This window comes from Melanaphis sacchari, unplaced genomic scaffold (assembly GCF_002803265.2).
Source record: "Melanaphis sacchari strain LSU unplaced genomic scaffold, SCAv2.0 Contig4_pilon_pilon, whole genome shotgun sequence".
Lineage (NCBI taxonomy): Eukaryota > Metazoa > Arthropoda > Insecta > Hemiptera > Aphididae > Melanaphis > Melanaphis sacchari.
In genome coordinates this window covers 7,587,935-7,603,519 of record NW_020271335.1, presented here as the reverse complement: position 1 = coordinate 7,603,519, position 15,585 = coordinate 7,587,935, and the positions used below count along the sequence as shown (strand labels likewise).

The 15,585-nt window shown below is 27.6% G+C and overlaps 1 protein-coding gene across 3 annotated transcripts in view; it reads left to right on the top strand.

The window, feature by feature from the left end:
* Positions 1-297: 297 nt before the first annotated feature.
* LOC112598719 (protein TANC2) overlaps positions 298-15,585 on the top strand; it is a 189,061-nt gene continuing 173,773 nt past the window's right edge. For all 3 annotated transcript variants that reach the window (XM_025345286.1, XM_025345284.1, XM_025345285.1), the window contains exon 1: positions 298-497. The gene's annotated coding sequence lies outside the window, so the exon portion shown is untranslated. The remainder of the gene's footprint in view (positions 498-15,585) is intronic.

Sequence of the window (15,585 nt, the reverse complement as noted above, 5' to 3'; positions counted from 1 at the left end):
AGTCCAACGCTCGGAATTCTTCTCGGGGCACACGCGCGTGCCAGTTGAAAAACAAAAAAAAAAATCCGAAAAATAAGAAGAAGCCGACGACCGTCGCGTACACAGGATGCAATAATTTCTCGTAGCCCGACGCCCGCCGGAGTGTACGGCTACGTGTCGTATAGTGGGCAAGTAGGGACGACGCGTCGCACAGGGTGTATTTTTAAACGCCGGGCGCCAACGGATATCTGCGGCGGTGGCACCGGCTACGGCAGTGTCGCAGTCGTTGTCGCGACGCGTCCATTTCGTATAGCGACGCGTAAGCGAATACAATTGTCACGAGACGACGCCGAACGAACGAAAAAAATTTAAAAATTAGTTGTAATTACGACACGCGTATAAAATATAAACTGTAGTAATTATTCGCGCCGTCGGTGTCTATGTAGAGTGTAAGCTGACGGCTAAGCATCCACACGACGAAGGTAACCACGCGAGACCGCACGACGGACACGCACGAGGTGAGTACCTACGTACCGATATTTTTTCCACCCCCTTGTCGAGTAGTAGATTTTACGGGTGGTAGGTTGAACCGATAGGTTCGGTGTAAAAAAACCGAAATGACGATAATTTATATAGGTAAAGATCTTGCGAACGATACACTCAGTTACATGAAACGCAGTATTTCGTTGCACATCTATGATGCAACGCATTTTTTTTATGCAGAATGACTCACTGCCTACCTAATAATGTATTAACCCGATAAACTGGTGAGATATAATACTATATATATATGAGATGAAACACTACTGCGATCTCCTTCCAAAATAAAAGCTGATCTCGGACGGCTGAGTAAAATATTTACACAGTTTTTAATAGGTATATATATTATTTTTGAATAATACGTATTGTATTAGTAAATATATATTTGCTATATCATTTTCCAGAAAACTCACACCAAGAATTATTGTGAAAATTTTAAAATTGTTATACGCTTGCAAATTATTAATTTCAATAAATTTTATTGATACTTATCACTGACTGTTGAATTATTCAAAACAGAAAGGTTGAGTTTGTCACCTACCTACGTCGAATTTGATAATTAATCGGAAAAATTATAACTTATAAGTCATTAATTTATAATTTTCACATGTTACATCCATTATAAATAGGTAGTTATTTTATAAAAAAAAAATAAGCTCTGATCGTGTTGCTTGTTGTGTGTATCTTTCGTGGGTAGATGGATTCACAATACAAACTGTATATATATATATATAAAATACCTGTTTTCTTTTATTGATCTTTTTGAAATATTATATTAACTCCTCGAAGTATTTAATTTATATTTAACTATACATTTTAGAAAGAACAGCCGAACAAATAAGTTTTTTTATGAAAATAGAGCTAAACATCAGAATTTGTTGTTACTATCAAAACATTTATTAATTTGTACACGTAAATCAAGTCAAACATTTAAACATAAAGTTAAGCATTCTATTAATTTACAATATAACAGTACACACCACAGCGAAGGAAAAGGTTAATAACAAATATTAACTTCATAAACATAATTATACACATAAATTGTGTAAAAAAATCCATCGTTCCTAACCAAATAACCCAAAAAATTTAATTAAATATAGATTTTTTTTTTTTATTTCATTTATAATAAACCAGAATAAATTATATTACTTTGTATTTTATTATAAACTCTACTGTATAGGTATTTAAATTATTTTTTTTTTTACAAGTTTGATTTGTGTTATTTAATTTAATTTTGAATATTAAATTTCAGATATTTAAAAATCGTAATATTATATTTCGTTAGATAAATTGTTTATTTAAATTCCGTCGTTATAGGTACGAATAACTTGATTTTCTGATATTGCGCCAAATCAGTAGTGTACATAATTTGTTCAGTAACAATAATAATAAACGTAAGACATTTAATTTTTTTTCAATTGTAATATTAATTCCAGATTGAAAATTCGTATCTCTTTTACATTCAAATAATATAATAAAAAGTACAAAAAAATATACATAATTAATTTTTATTAACAATTTACGTCGTTTTATTTATAAGTATAATGCGTTTGGCGTAAAAAAATAGTTATTATGATATTGATAAAGAATCATAAAATATATAATATTATACTATAGGTACGCCTTCCACGAACGCCTTTGTGCGGTCATTTCAAATGCAATAAATATATAAAAACTATTGAATAGACAACTGCGATCAATCATTAAACATAATAGTTAAATCGATAAAATCTTTCTGTGATTGAAATCATAATCATTTTTAAACAATCGACAATATAAGTCACGTATTTTAATATATCTACCTACATAATGTGAATTGTATGTTTTATTATATTCGTCTATTAACGAATACCGACGCCACTACGTCTCACCGTGAAACGCAACCAATTGTCTCGCCTGTCAAGTTAAATATGTATTTTTTAAACTAAAAAAATATTATTTTTAACGCCTCCGGTCACTACATTATTAATACTGACGGCATCGATTTCTATTTCTATTTCCAAATTGTCACAACTCTCGTAATAATAAAACAGGACGTGGTCGCGGTCGCTATTGATCTGCAAGTTATTCACATATTATATTTATATACGAGTATATATTAAGTGTTGAGGAGTAGTGGTATGGCAAGAGGATCTTTGATATTGTGCTCCGATGTCTAAAGGGAGTCTAGATAACAATTTGCGTAATCATTGATGCGAAAGCATTACAAGGATTTATTATTATAAATCTGAACTATACCTGAAAACTGTTTGTGAAAGGAGTAGATTAACATGGGTTCAACAGCGAGTAAAAGGTTGGCATTTGATAATGTTTACTGTATTTTTCCTATTATGGGTATATATGAACGTAGGTTTGACATTTCACCCTCATGAAGTGGCATACTCGTGAGCAGGAAAGGCCACTTGATGGAATTTAACTCGTATATTTACGAAGACAACTATAGTTAGAAGATCGACTTTCGGGGTTTTTTTTTTTTTTTTCATGTATTTTCTCTCGTCGTATAAATGTGAAACGGTAAATAATTATTATCATATAAAATTATGTATATTGACATTCATATTTCTGAATTAAGTACCAATCGTTCATAGCTTAATCTACAGGAATTAGTAGTATTAGAAAAATACAATTAGTTTTAGACTAACTCCTAAGCTTGAGCCATCGAACAATCTTACAATCATAACAAAGCAATAAACATAAATCACTACAGTCACTTGTATTATTAAAATGTTACGTATCTTTATATTTTTTGTAAGTACTTAAATATGACGTTTAAAAATAAATATATAATTGAACATTTTACTGTTTAGAGGATGTGAAGAAGACTGGTATTTGTCGTATCCATCTTATAAACTTAAAACAGTAGAATTACATTCATTATTCAGCAGAACTAATTTTGAGTTGGTAGCTTTATTATTAGTGACAGTTGACCTATTATCAAACTTAAAAGTAAGAATATTACTTTGCTCGATGGCGAACATACACAAATCCTTCCATTGTTATTTGAGAAAATCATAATCCCCTCTCATTCTAATTTAACTTTTAATAAAACGCTATATATGTACTCATTTTTATGTTTATAAATAGTTTTTACTACACTTAAATGTATAAACAAACCGTAAGTATTTTTAAATTAAAATATTTTTCATGTTCTTAAATTTTAATTTTAATACCGTAAGAGAAAAAACATAAGAACACAAATGATTTGCTTACCATTAAATTTGATGATAGATCAATTCACTCTAATACTGAACCCATTTTCACAAAATCGGTTGTGCCGAATAAAATTTCCCCCCTACCCCAATGTCATACGCATGAACGTTCCGTGAAAATTGTGCTTCGCAAACGATATGCCACTGCATGTTCACCATCGTAATTAATATATACATCATGACGTGTGTTATAAAATTATAATATATTTATATAAACATTATACATCTATATAATATTATATGTAATAAATTTAAAAAAGACATTGCTCACCATCGCCGTCTGGTGTACGAATATCTTCGTGTTTGATGACGCCGTGGACAAATAAAAAAAATAACCGTAATGGCACGTCGTTCGAACTTTGAATTATTGTTTCCGGCGGATATACGAGACAGCGGTGGCGCGGCGGTTGCATTGGAGACGGCCTTCGTACGTACGCGATAATATTGTATTATTAAATTGCATAATAATATTATCCACTCTTTAATATATTATATCTTTTTACGACTCTAGCCGATCGCGTTTCATTGATAACGCGACAGCGGCGCGGTTGTCATTTGGTTTATGCTAATATACACATGTACGTATATATAGTGAGATTTAATTGTCATACTTAACGACGACGACGTTATATAGCAATATTACCGCGCGCGTACATCATAATTCATAATATTATTACTCTTATATCATTATATATATATATACGACTGGGGCGTCTTGTGTAATAATATAAATAATATTATATGCCTGCAGCGGACAGAATACACTGCACCGCACACTGCACTTAATAATAATTACTGTATATACCAGCCTGCAGCTGTATGTGTGTGTACTTGCATTAGGTGTCTAATAGCAAGTTAAGGGAACTGAACCTGTACGCAGTCACAAAAGTCCAATTTATCGTTATGACCTAGGTGGTATAATATATACGTAACAACGGTTATTAAACGGGATGCAGAAAGCTGTCCATAAATACATGAACATCTTAAACTTCCGTCAGTCGATTACGTCATTTCATTATATGTGCCTAAATAGAGTGTCGTTAAATTTTGTTATCTGTGTGTAATTGTGCTTGTTACACGGCCTGTGGCCAAAAACAGCCACACAATTTTAAAAAAATAATAAAAACATAATTTTTTAGTACACTTTAGAAATGTAGATCATTATTATGTTTATTTGTATACATAATATTAATATAGAGTTTGATGGAGATTAAATAATACATTATATTATTGTGCCAAAATAAATCTGTTTTGTTAAAAAGTAACACTCTTTTCGTTTATTTATTTATTTATTTTTTTTTTTTTTTTTTGTTAACAGCCCAAGGGCTGGATGGCAGCATTCCTTCACTCTTCACACTTCTCCGTTTTACGTTTTAGTTCATAGTATGTTAAACACCCTATATCCTTAACTACTTGGCTTATGTATTCAAGTGGTGGCCTTACTCGACTATTCATTCCTTCTGTTAATCCTTCTATTATCCTACCTAATAGACTGTTATGTCGTAGTGTATGTCCAATTAGCTTAGCTCTTCTTATTTTCAAAGCTTTTAGAAAACTTTTTTCCTTTCCTACTCTTCGAAAAACTTCTTCATTTGTTATACGTTCCATCCAACTTATTTTAAGAATTCTTCTATAGCACAACACTTTGAATGCAAGTATTTTATTTTCTTCGGCCTTCTCTATTGTCTATATCTTACTACTATAAAGTACCACGTTCGAGATATAGGTCTTTAGTAGATTTATCTTTATTTTCAAATCTATATTTCTAGAAATAATTAGGCCCTTCCTTCTTTGGAATACACATCGTGCCTGTTGTAATCTGCATCTAATTTTTTGAGCACATCTTCCGTCATTTGTTATCATACTTTCCAAATCCATATATTTATATACTGCTTCAAGTGTGTCACCATCTAGTTTTATATCTGGCTTAGCTACTTCATTTCGAATACAAACAAGGACTTTAATGTTTGACTTATATATTTTCATATTATATTCATATTTGAATTTAATATTTATGACCGTTAGAATATTTTTTAATTCTTCTTCACTTTTCTCCGCTAACACCACTATGTCATCCGCAAACCTAATGTGAACCTATGCGTTTATTTATTTATACGTAAAACATCACACAGGCAAAACAAAAAAATACAGCTGTATATATTATATATATTATAAGTTATAACAACTACAATTAACTAAATAATAGAAATATTTTGAAAATTAAAAAAGCTTTAAGTTGTGTGCGTTTAAGTTTGAAATATTAAATGGCAAACAAGTTATTTATATCATATCATACTATTTTCGAACTCACGCATAAGATACATAGGACTAAAATAAGGAATTAATATTTTAAATAGGATTATTTATCAACAATTTTATAATTTTATGTAGTATTGATATATAGAACTATATTTTATCTAACTAATTAGATCTGGACAAAACTTTTCATATTATTTAATAATTCAAAGTATATTTAGAATCGATTGAAATATAAAATATTGTTATCAATATAATATTTAATTTGTATGAAAGATATTATTTTATTTAAAAAAGTATAAATAATCTATAATAAACTTGAGAAAATCGAAAATAGTTTAATTGAATTTTTCATAAAGTCAACTTGAAATCTATTTCCATACATTTTTGATTTTATCTCTAGTCACATCGCAGTAATACGAACTTTAAAACTTATCATATTCAATTTTTTATAAACTTAAGACAAACAAATCGAAAATGTGGTTAAGTTGATTACAAGTAGACTTCACGACGATTTCAAATCTGTTTTGTCGAATCTTTATCGATCGGTACACTTGATATATAAAACGTCTAGATTTCTATACGTATATTGATGATAATCACCCGACTGTGACGAAAATTATCTTTTTTTATCCTTTTTTTCAATTCCCGATCAAATATTTTTTTTATCAAATCCCGGTTCTTATTTATGAAATACTATTTTTTTATCACTAAAATTAAAAATATATCCTAATATTTCGTCTTGCGCACTTTTACATACATTAAATAAAACAAATTAACACCAGGCAACAATATTTGGTGCAAACTGTACTTAAAATATTCCGCGATAAAAAATTTGATAAGTTGCAAGATTGAAAAGTTAGCGGGATACAAATTTACTATGATAAGTACTAAGTAGGTACAAAATATATAGGTATATATGAAAAAATAAACAATGATTATTATAAATTATTATATTATATTGTACTCTTATTTATTATTAGTTATTATACCAGGGTGCCAGCGATGTCGGGTTGTTAATCTTGTTAAGTTCTGTTATAAATAAAGTATTTAAAATGTTAAATAAAAAAGATAAAACAGTATTAGTAATATTTAACTTAAAATTTCGCTTTAATAAAAAGTTAAAAACTCACATTAAAATATTGCGTAGTACAAAATAAACAAAAGTTGTAAAAGTTTTTTTTTAAACAATACAACAATCGCATAGTATATTAAATATATATTATATTTTACTTTTAATAAATCTATTTTTGTAAATACTTATACACTATTTTGTCAACAAATTTCGCGTGTATTTGGTCACCACTGGAATACTTATATATTTAGTACACGATCAAGCATCTCCAGTATTTACGAAAAACACAAATATCTCCTCTTCAACAATAAAATTATCAAAAATACTAAACAGTGACTTAAATACTACAATGATACATAATATGTCGTTTAAACTACAATCCACTAAACGAAGTTTAATGATCATTAACTGAGATATATATGTGCTATATATTCCGTCTCATTCCGTTCAGATTTGTTCGATCGAGCCCAATAGCTACTTTTTTCAACTCCTGTATTATGTGTTTCTATATGCCGGTTAACACACGTATCCTGTTTTTTCTCACGGAAATCTAATAATGTTTTATTTACCTATTTCGTATTTACATAACCATTAGTTATACAAATAATATTTTGGAAAAAAAATTGTATAAACGTACCGTGCGATTCTAAGAAATATTTTACAAATAAAAAATAATAATATTTTTAATTTATTCTGTGTTATTCAAATTTACAGCAAAAGACAACAAAAATATAGACTAAAAAAATATTCGACTGATTTTGACGAAATTCACGGAGGCTGATATTTCAAATATCAAAAAAGTTTAGTAAGTAGTTTCAACAGCGTTCAAAAATATATCAGTTACAATATCCACCAATGCCGATCTTCCCGTGAACTGTGGTACGCTAAGACCGAGATACATCGATATAAAGTGCCATTTATTATATATTTTTTATTTTTTCCACGGGCAAAATCGGATTATAATGTTATACAGATAGCTTATGTTATATTATGACTAGTGTTGCTGTCGCGTTAAGTTATCCGATTTCTCGAAGAAAACTATTCGTTTGTCCGATGTCGGTGCGCGTGATAAGTCGTTTTGTGCTGCGCTCGCGGTAAGGTAATAAGACGTATCGTTTCTACGTAAACACGATAGTCAGTAAACATCATCAGGTTATATTATTTGCACTGCAACACGTTGTAATTTTTCTGCGTATTTCTCTTCATATAGAATTTAAGTATCACCTATTCGATACAATATTAGAAACAGGATAAGGAATCAAATATATAAATGATTAGAGGTTTACCATCATGTTTTGGGAATATTTGTTTAACAGTATAAAATAATAATAATAAAAAAAAAAAGACATACAAATGAGCAAGTGAGTTTCATTGTTATACATTAGGTGTCGAGTGGTTCACTGTTATAATGGGTGCGTTAAAATTGAATTCAATGATATATCATTGTGCCTATACGAAAAGCGATTCTGAACGAAAACGATCTGTAAGCTTATATCACTAAATATATTTTATGTTCTTTTTTCTTTTGATATAGCTATGTTAAAGTTATTCATTTTTTCGTTGAGTTTTAGCAAATAAAGATCTGGTTTAACGTAAAAATCACTTTTTACTTAATGTTTTGTTTCTTTTCCAGAACATAAAAAAAAAAAAAAAAAAAACTAAGAATTTTTAATGCCGATTTTTTTTTTATGTATTAACTAAATCCAACATTTTACCCAAAACCACTTTTAAAGTTTAAAATCTAAACATTTTATGGACTACTTATCATGTGCACATACACAAAAATAACTCAAATTAATGTAAAATCAATACATTCATTGCTCCGCTAAGAATCTTAAAGATAAAACGTTTAGATAAGTTTTATTCACTCATCTTTTATTTTTAAAAGCATTATTTGTTGTTGTATAAGTTCAGATTTTGTGTGTTAAATTTACTTATGTTACAAGTCAAGAACCTTCTTTTTAAATCTCCAAAAACGTAATTTTTATATTTAACCTCTATCGCGAGCAAACGTTTATATTCTTAAAACAACATACACAAAAACACTCAAAATATTTATTGAAAGTATTTAGTAAATATACAATTTTTACGGAGTAAAAAACCCTCTTCGATTTCTTGTTTAAATTTAGATATAATATAAGAATCATAAGACTTTTCATAAAAGAGTCATATATATGCTGTCGTTATTAAATCCAGTTATATTTATAAGACCGTACAAACAGTTAGATTTGAAAGGCTATATATAACATATTATATATATATATATATATATATATAATATAATTATATTATAATAAGTTAAATAAAATAAAATCTCCTTCGAGACTTTCATAGGATCGCTAGTTTATCATAAATTTTGTATTTTTCTGGTATAGGTATATATTACTATCTGATCGTGAGGGAGGTTGTAAACGAAAAAATTACATCATAAAATTACAAATCAAAAACAAACCCCCGTTCGTAAAACCAAAATCTTTATAACTAATATCAATTTCTTTCAACTGTATAAATTAATGATAATATATTTTAAAACCAAAATTATAATAATCAGTTCCGTGCGTAAATCATAATATATTTGTATATTTTATTGATGGAAAATCTTAACTGGAAACTATAAGCTTAATTAACTGTTTAAAAATAAAAAAAACCAAAACCTTTTGGATTAAAAAGGTATTATTATTAAGGTATAACCTAATCTAAACCGTATGGACGATGTTTAAATACCTTATAACATTATTTTACGTATCATATGAATGTGCGGGACCGTAGAGATTTCGGATATTCCGAGAGACGATAATAATAACGTGTCGTTCTCGTCGTCGTCAATGTGTCGTCGTCGGCCGCGGTAATAACAATTACCATGTCTTACACGCCGAATCCCAGACTCGTATATATTATTCGTATATGTGTATACTGTTACACTGTTACGCCGTTACATATTAAACCGTACGCGAGGCGCGGAAAACTCTCGTGAATCGTATTGTAATAGTGGTGCATTGCGCGCTAGTGTCCGCTATTTTTAAAACTCTAAATAAAAATGTCCGCGATTTCACCGTCTTATTGCCACTTGGTTTTATTATTGTTATTTTTTTTTTTTTTATTAATATTATTATTATTAACTTGACTTAACGACTCTGTTATTGCGTTTTCCACGCAGCAATTGTACTCTAATATATATATATATATATACATGCACATTTCACATATACTTTATTCTATCCACCACTCGGCAACAACAACAACAATAACAACAATCTATATATATATACAAGTACTGCTCTGAGTACTGCCGGGTAAGCCATACTGTATATAAGGTGTCTTATACTCGGTATAAGGTAATGTGTGTGTGCGAATGCGTGTGCGATCGCGGTACCGTGATGTCGGGTGAAGGCACTTAACTGCGACCGAAAAATGTTTCGTTGAAAGCTGACTCGGCTCTATAAAGGTTTGCTGTAGTCGCGTTGTTTATAGTATACGACGTATGACTTGCCGAGACAAACTAAGCTATCTGTCGCAGCGCTCGAAAATTCAATTGCGTTTTCCATGTTATGTATACATAGTTACCCGCCACCGTCCGTATACAAAACGACATCATTAGGTGGGTACATGCCATAATATTGCGAATTTTGCGCACCGATAACCAGGCTCAAAGTTGACTGCGGCTATGGTTTAACGTGCGTACCCGACGAGAAAAATACCGCCAAAATTTGCGGCTTGACACTATTATTGAGGAACATAATACGATCAATGATCATAATATATTTAAAACTTTTTTGTTTAGTGTATATTATTGTCATGATTATTGGTTATCTTCTTCGTAGTTCTATGAAATACATCACATTATTTGCTATACATTACAAGTACTTGTGCTGCAAAATTGACGACGTTTGAAGTATAAAAAAAATGTATTTTTATTTATGAATTTTTGTCGTCCAAAATTCACTAAACATCGTTTATTGAGAATAATTTCAAGGAATATTGTAATTTTTCTTATTTTTAAAAATTAATTATCAATTTCAACATAAAAATAACACTCTTTTAGCCGTTTTAATTTCAATTCTATTGTGGATGTAAAATAAAATAGAAATAAACAAAAAAAATGACTAACATACATGAATATGTTTATATATATATTATGTTACGGTTCAAATGGGAAAATTGTCATTATAAACACTGACTGGAAGTTGTATACAATGCCCGAGTTTTTCAAGCCATGTGGTTAATTTATACAATGACTAGTACTCAAAATGCCAAAACAAAAAAAAAGAATAACAATAATAAAAATATTAGGTTCAAATGTAATGCTTATTTTATTTTACAATTATTTAGTTAATATTATTAAAAATTTTAAATTTTTAAATCAAAAAAAAAAAAAAAATATTAGAATAAATTCATTTTAACACGTATTTCCATAATGATATTTGAAGATGCAAACAATTCCAGCATTTTTACACTTATAACTCTTTTTATGGCATTTTTACCACAGGTACCTACACTGACTATAGCTTTGGCCTTCTTGGTTGGAAAACAGCCAGATACTTTCATAAGTGATATCTGAATATCTGGTACATAGTCAATAATAACAAACTATTCTTTGAAAATTATTAACTGATTTCTACTGTAATAATCTTGTAATTTACCTCTGGTTGTACCTAGTTTGTAATTTCAGTTTTCTAATACAAACAAATGTTGGTAATTATATACATTAGTGAACAATTATGGTAACAATACTTTATTTATTGTTTATAATACCTAATATAACTCTCAAAATAAACTGTAAATCATCCAAATTCTGTCTACATCTGATTTTTTTATTTGTACATATTGTTCAATTTTTCCTTCATAAAATTTTCTTTACGTGATAGATTTCATTTTATTTACTTAGATTTCTGAATTTTGTAAAGATTCAATTATCCTTATAAATAAAGTTGTCTAGAACTTAATACATTTTCTTTATTATAATTTTCCTTTGTTTCCCCTTTTTGTTCTTCGATGTCTTTTTCTTTAATTATTTTCAAGGCTTTTTCTATATCTACTTCCATTTTTAATTTTCTATTACATTTATTGGGAGTATACAGTTGTTTAAACCAATTTTTGGCCTAGAGCCAAACGTAGCCCATAAGGCGAACATTAAATGTCATGATGAAAAGAACGATTTTTCATAAATTTTTCATAAATTGTTCCACTTTTTGATTTTATTATCATGCAACCATGTTCCTAACATATACTCGATGTCTTGATTGGCACGATCTACTAAGCCTTGACTTTGAAAATGGTGAGGTTTGCCATATATTGTTTTAAGTCTATCATATTATATATAGTTCTTTTACTATCTTATCTATCTTAATTACGAATTATCTATCATTTTCACTTTGAAATATTGCTGAAACACCAAAAGTGGTAAAAATATCCAATAACACATACTCAATTTCCTCAACGCGTTTATGAGTCAAATGCGTAGATTTACAAATTTGGTTAAATAATCTTAGTAGACTAAGATAAATTTATAATTACCATCAGACTCTACCTAAATATCAATCAGGTCTATTTGACAACGCAAATTTTTTTCATTAGATATAATAGGTTTAACCACTGAGTCATTACTCATTTTTAACTGTACTATTACTTTTTAACACGACTCACACAAAATTAAATACTACATAATAATTTTATCTCTCTTGTTTTATTTTTGTATTTTTTATTGAACACGTTTTCAACTCTATTCTGTCCTCTATGCAATATTGAGTTTCATGCAGAATATGAAACAATTCTTTATTTTGTATTTACGTAATATTTAATTTGATCACCTTTATTTATTAGCTAACATGTTGTTTTACGTTATAGACTACAAATATCATACAATATGTTCATTTGAATTTTTTTTCGTGCTTTAATTTCTTTAAAATGTATTATAAATTTGTTATATTTACTTTTACTTAAATATGTTCTGTTATGGTTCTATACATTTAAAATGTTATTTAAATTTTCGTTGAATTTAATTTTCATTTTGAAATAAAAATACGCATAAGTTAAATTGAACGCCCAACGTATAATGCGGCGTTAAACAGTAAACTGCAGTCTATTGTAAGTATATAGGTTTTTTACCAAATATATGAATTCTGATAATGTGTTTAGATTAAAATATTATTAAATTATACTTCTTTCAGTTCAATCGATAAATATTTTCTGATAACGATAATTTACTAAAATAATAATAACATGATGTGTGTTATACCCATTAATCTTATCATTGTATACAATGACTAGTGACTACAAATATTACGTGCATTATTTACAATGCCCGGTTAATGTTTACAATGACCAATTTTTTTTTTACTTGGACCGTAACATATATACTATAATATATGATTAGGATGGTTATGCATGATTTAAAATTGTATATTCTTTTATCGCCATATACATACCACCAAAACATAAATTAGAAAAAAATTCAAGATAATTAGTCTATTGTCAACAGTCAGGTATTGTTTTTGTCAACTAAAATAAAAATATTTACTTTCTTCTATTTGTATTTGAATAAGAAAACAGATCTATTTGCAGAATAACGATTTTATATTATACGCAATACAACGTTAAATAAAAGAATCTTACGCCATAATACTTACCATACAATGGCACATTGTGTTTACCTCAAGTCAAGGATTTTAATACACGGATTCACAATATTTTTTAAATTAATATTTTGTGGTTTATCTTTTATTGATATTTATTTAATAGCACGTTAAATATATTGTTAAATTAGTTATTTTAACTGACAAAAAATATAAACATTTTAGATAATTCCAAATTATTCATCACAAACAAAATACAAAATTCTGTCATATAGATTTGTTTAATTTTTCTAAATTATACTGTCATGTATATAGTTAAACGCATAAGTAGTAACCACCCAAAGTAAAATTTTAAAGAAAGAGAGAGAGAGAGAGAGAAAACCATGCTAAAAAATGTCTGAAAATATAAGGTAAATAAAGATTTAATGTTATTTTGACAAAGAAATGTAAATATTCTACTATTCTGAGTATATTAATAATAAATATTCATATTATTACACATAATATAAACAATAAACATATATATATATTACTTTATAATTTATACACATGCATTTTAATAAGTAAATATGATCTAATGTATTATTTTGTATTGGTAAAAAGTATGAATGAAATTTTTTTAGCTATAATCGGCAACTATATTAGCCCCACCACAATTGTCATGGTTATAATGTTATAATGTATAGTGTATATATCCACATTTTTAGTTTTTATAATCGTATCACCGAGTTTTCTTAAAAATCAAAACATTTTTTGATACGTATATGGTTTAAACAAAATATTTGAAAAATATGAAAAAATATTATCCAATTTTTAAATAGCATGCATCTTTTCTTAAAAATGAATTTAGATTTTTAACTGTATAAAACATAAATTATTATTACTAAAACTCAATTATATTGGATTAAGAGACGAAATATATAAATTATTTATATCTTATTTATTACATAGAATACAGATAGTGTTCCTCAAGGTACTGTTTTTGCACATCTTATGTTTACTATATTTATAAATGGTTTATTAAAGCTTCATATTAATGCTGAAATCATTTGTTATGGTGATAATCCTCAAAATTTAATTTATGATAAAACTATGTAAATACTTTGTTTATAAACACTAATAATTTTGTAAAAAAAGTATTAAAAATTGGTTTTATAATAACTTATTAGAATTAAATCTAATTAAATCAAAATATATTTACTTTTACATTAACTTTGAATTAATCGACTTGAATTTAAAAATACACGTGCATTTAATTGTCAAAATAGTTTTAATAATTGTATCGTTGTAGAAAGTGCATATTATATTAAGTATTTAGGCCTCAATTTAGACAACAAATTAAAATGGAATTAACATATTGATAATTTTAAATGATTTAACAAATATTGTACGAAAATATTTTTATATTTTTTATAATGTGCGTTATGTATTTAATATTAATATGAAACAAATGATTCATTTATCTTAAGTTAAATCAGCTATTGATATTATAATATTAGTTTTTAAGGACAAACACATATTTTGCATGTTATTTTATTTTTTAAAGTACTTGAATAAGTGTAATTAAATTTATTTTTAAGATACTTAGTATTACAAACAGTAAATTTGTTTATTACTCGTTAAATTTACTTAATATTAAGAATTGATATTATAAAAGTATATTATTGTCTTCTATCCTTTCATAAATTTATAAAATTTATCGTATCACTCACAAATATAGTACATGCTTCAAAGAAAATATAAATATTAGTGCTCTTATTTTTTCTAAAGCAATTCAATATAAAAAAATCTATACTTTTAATAGTTAAACTATGTAGAATACTTGAAATTAATGTATATAAACTCCATAATTTAAATGCACTTAAGTTATATTTAAAAATTTCGATTTATCTCATTTATGTTTATAATTAAATGTAAATCTTATTAAATATATTACAACTCAAACTCGCCAACA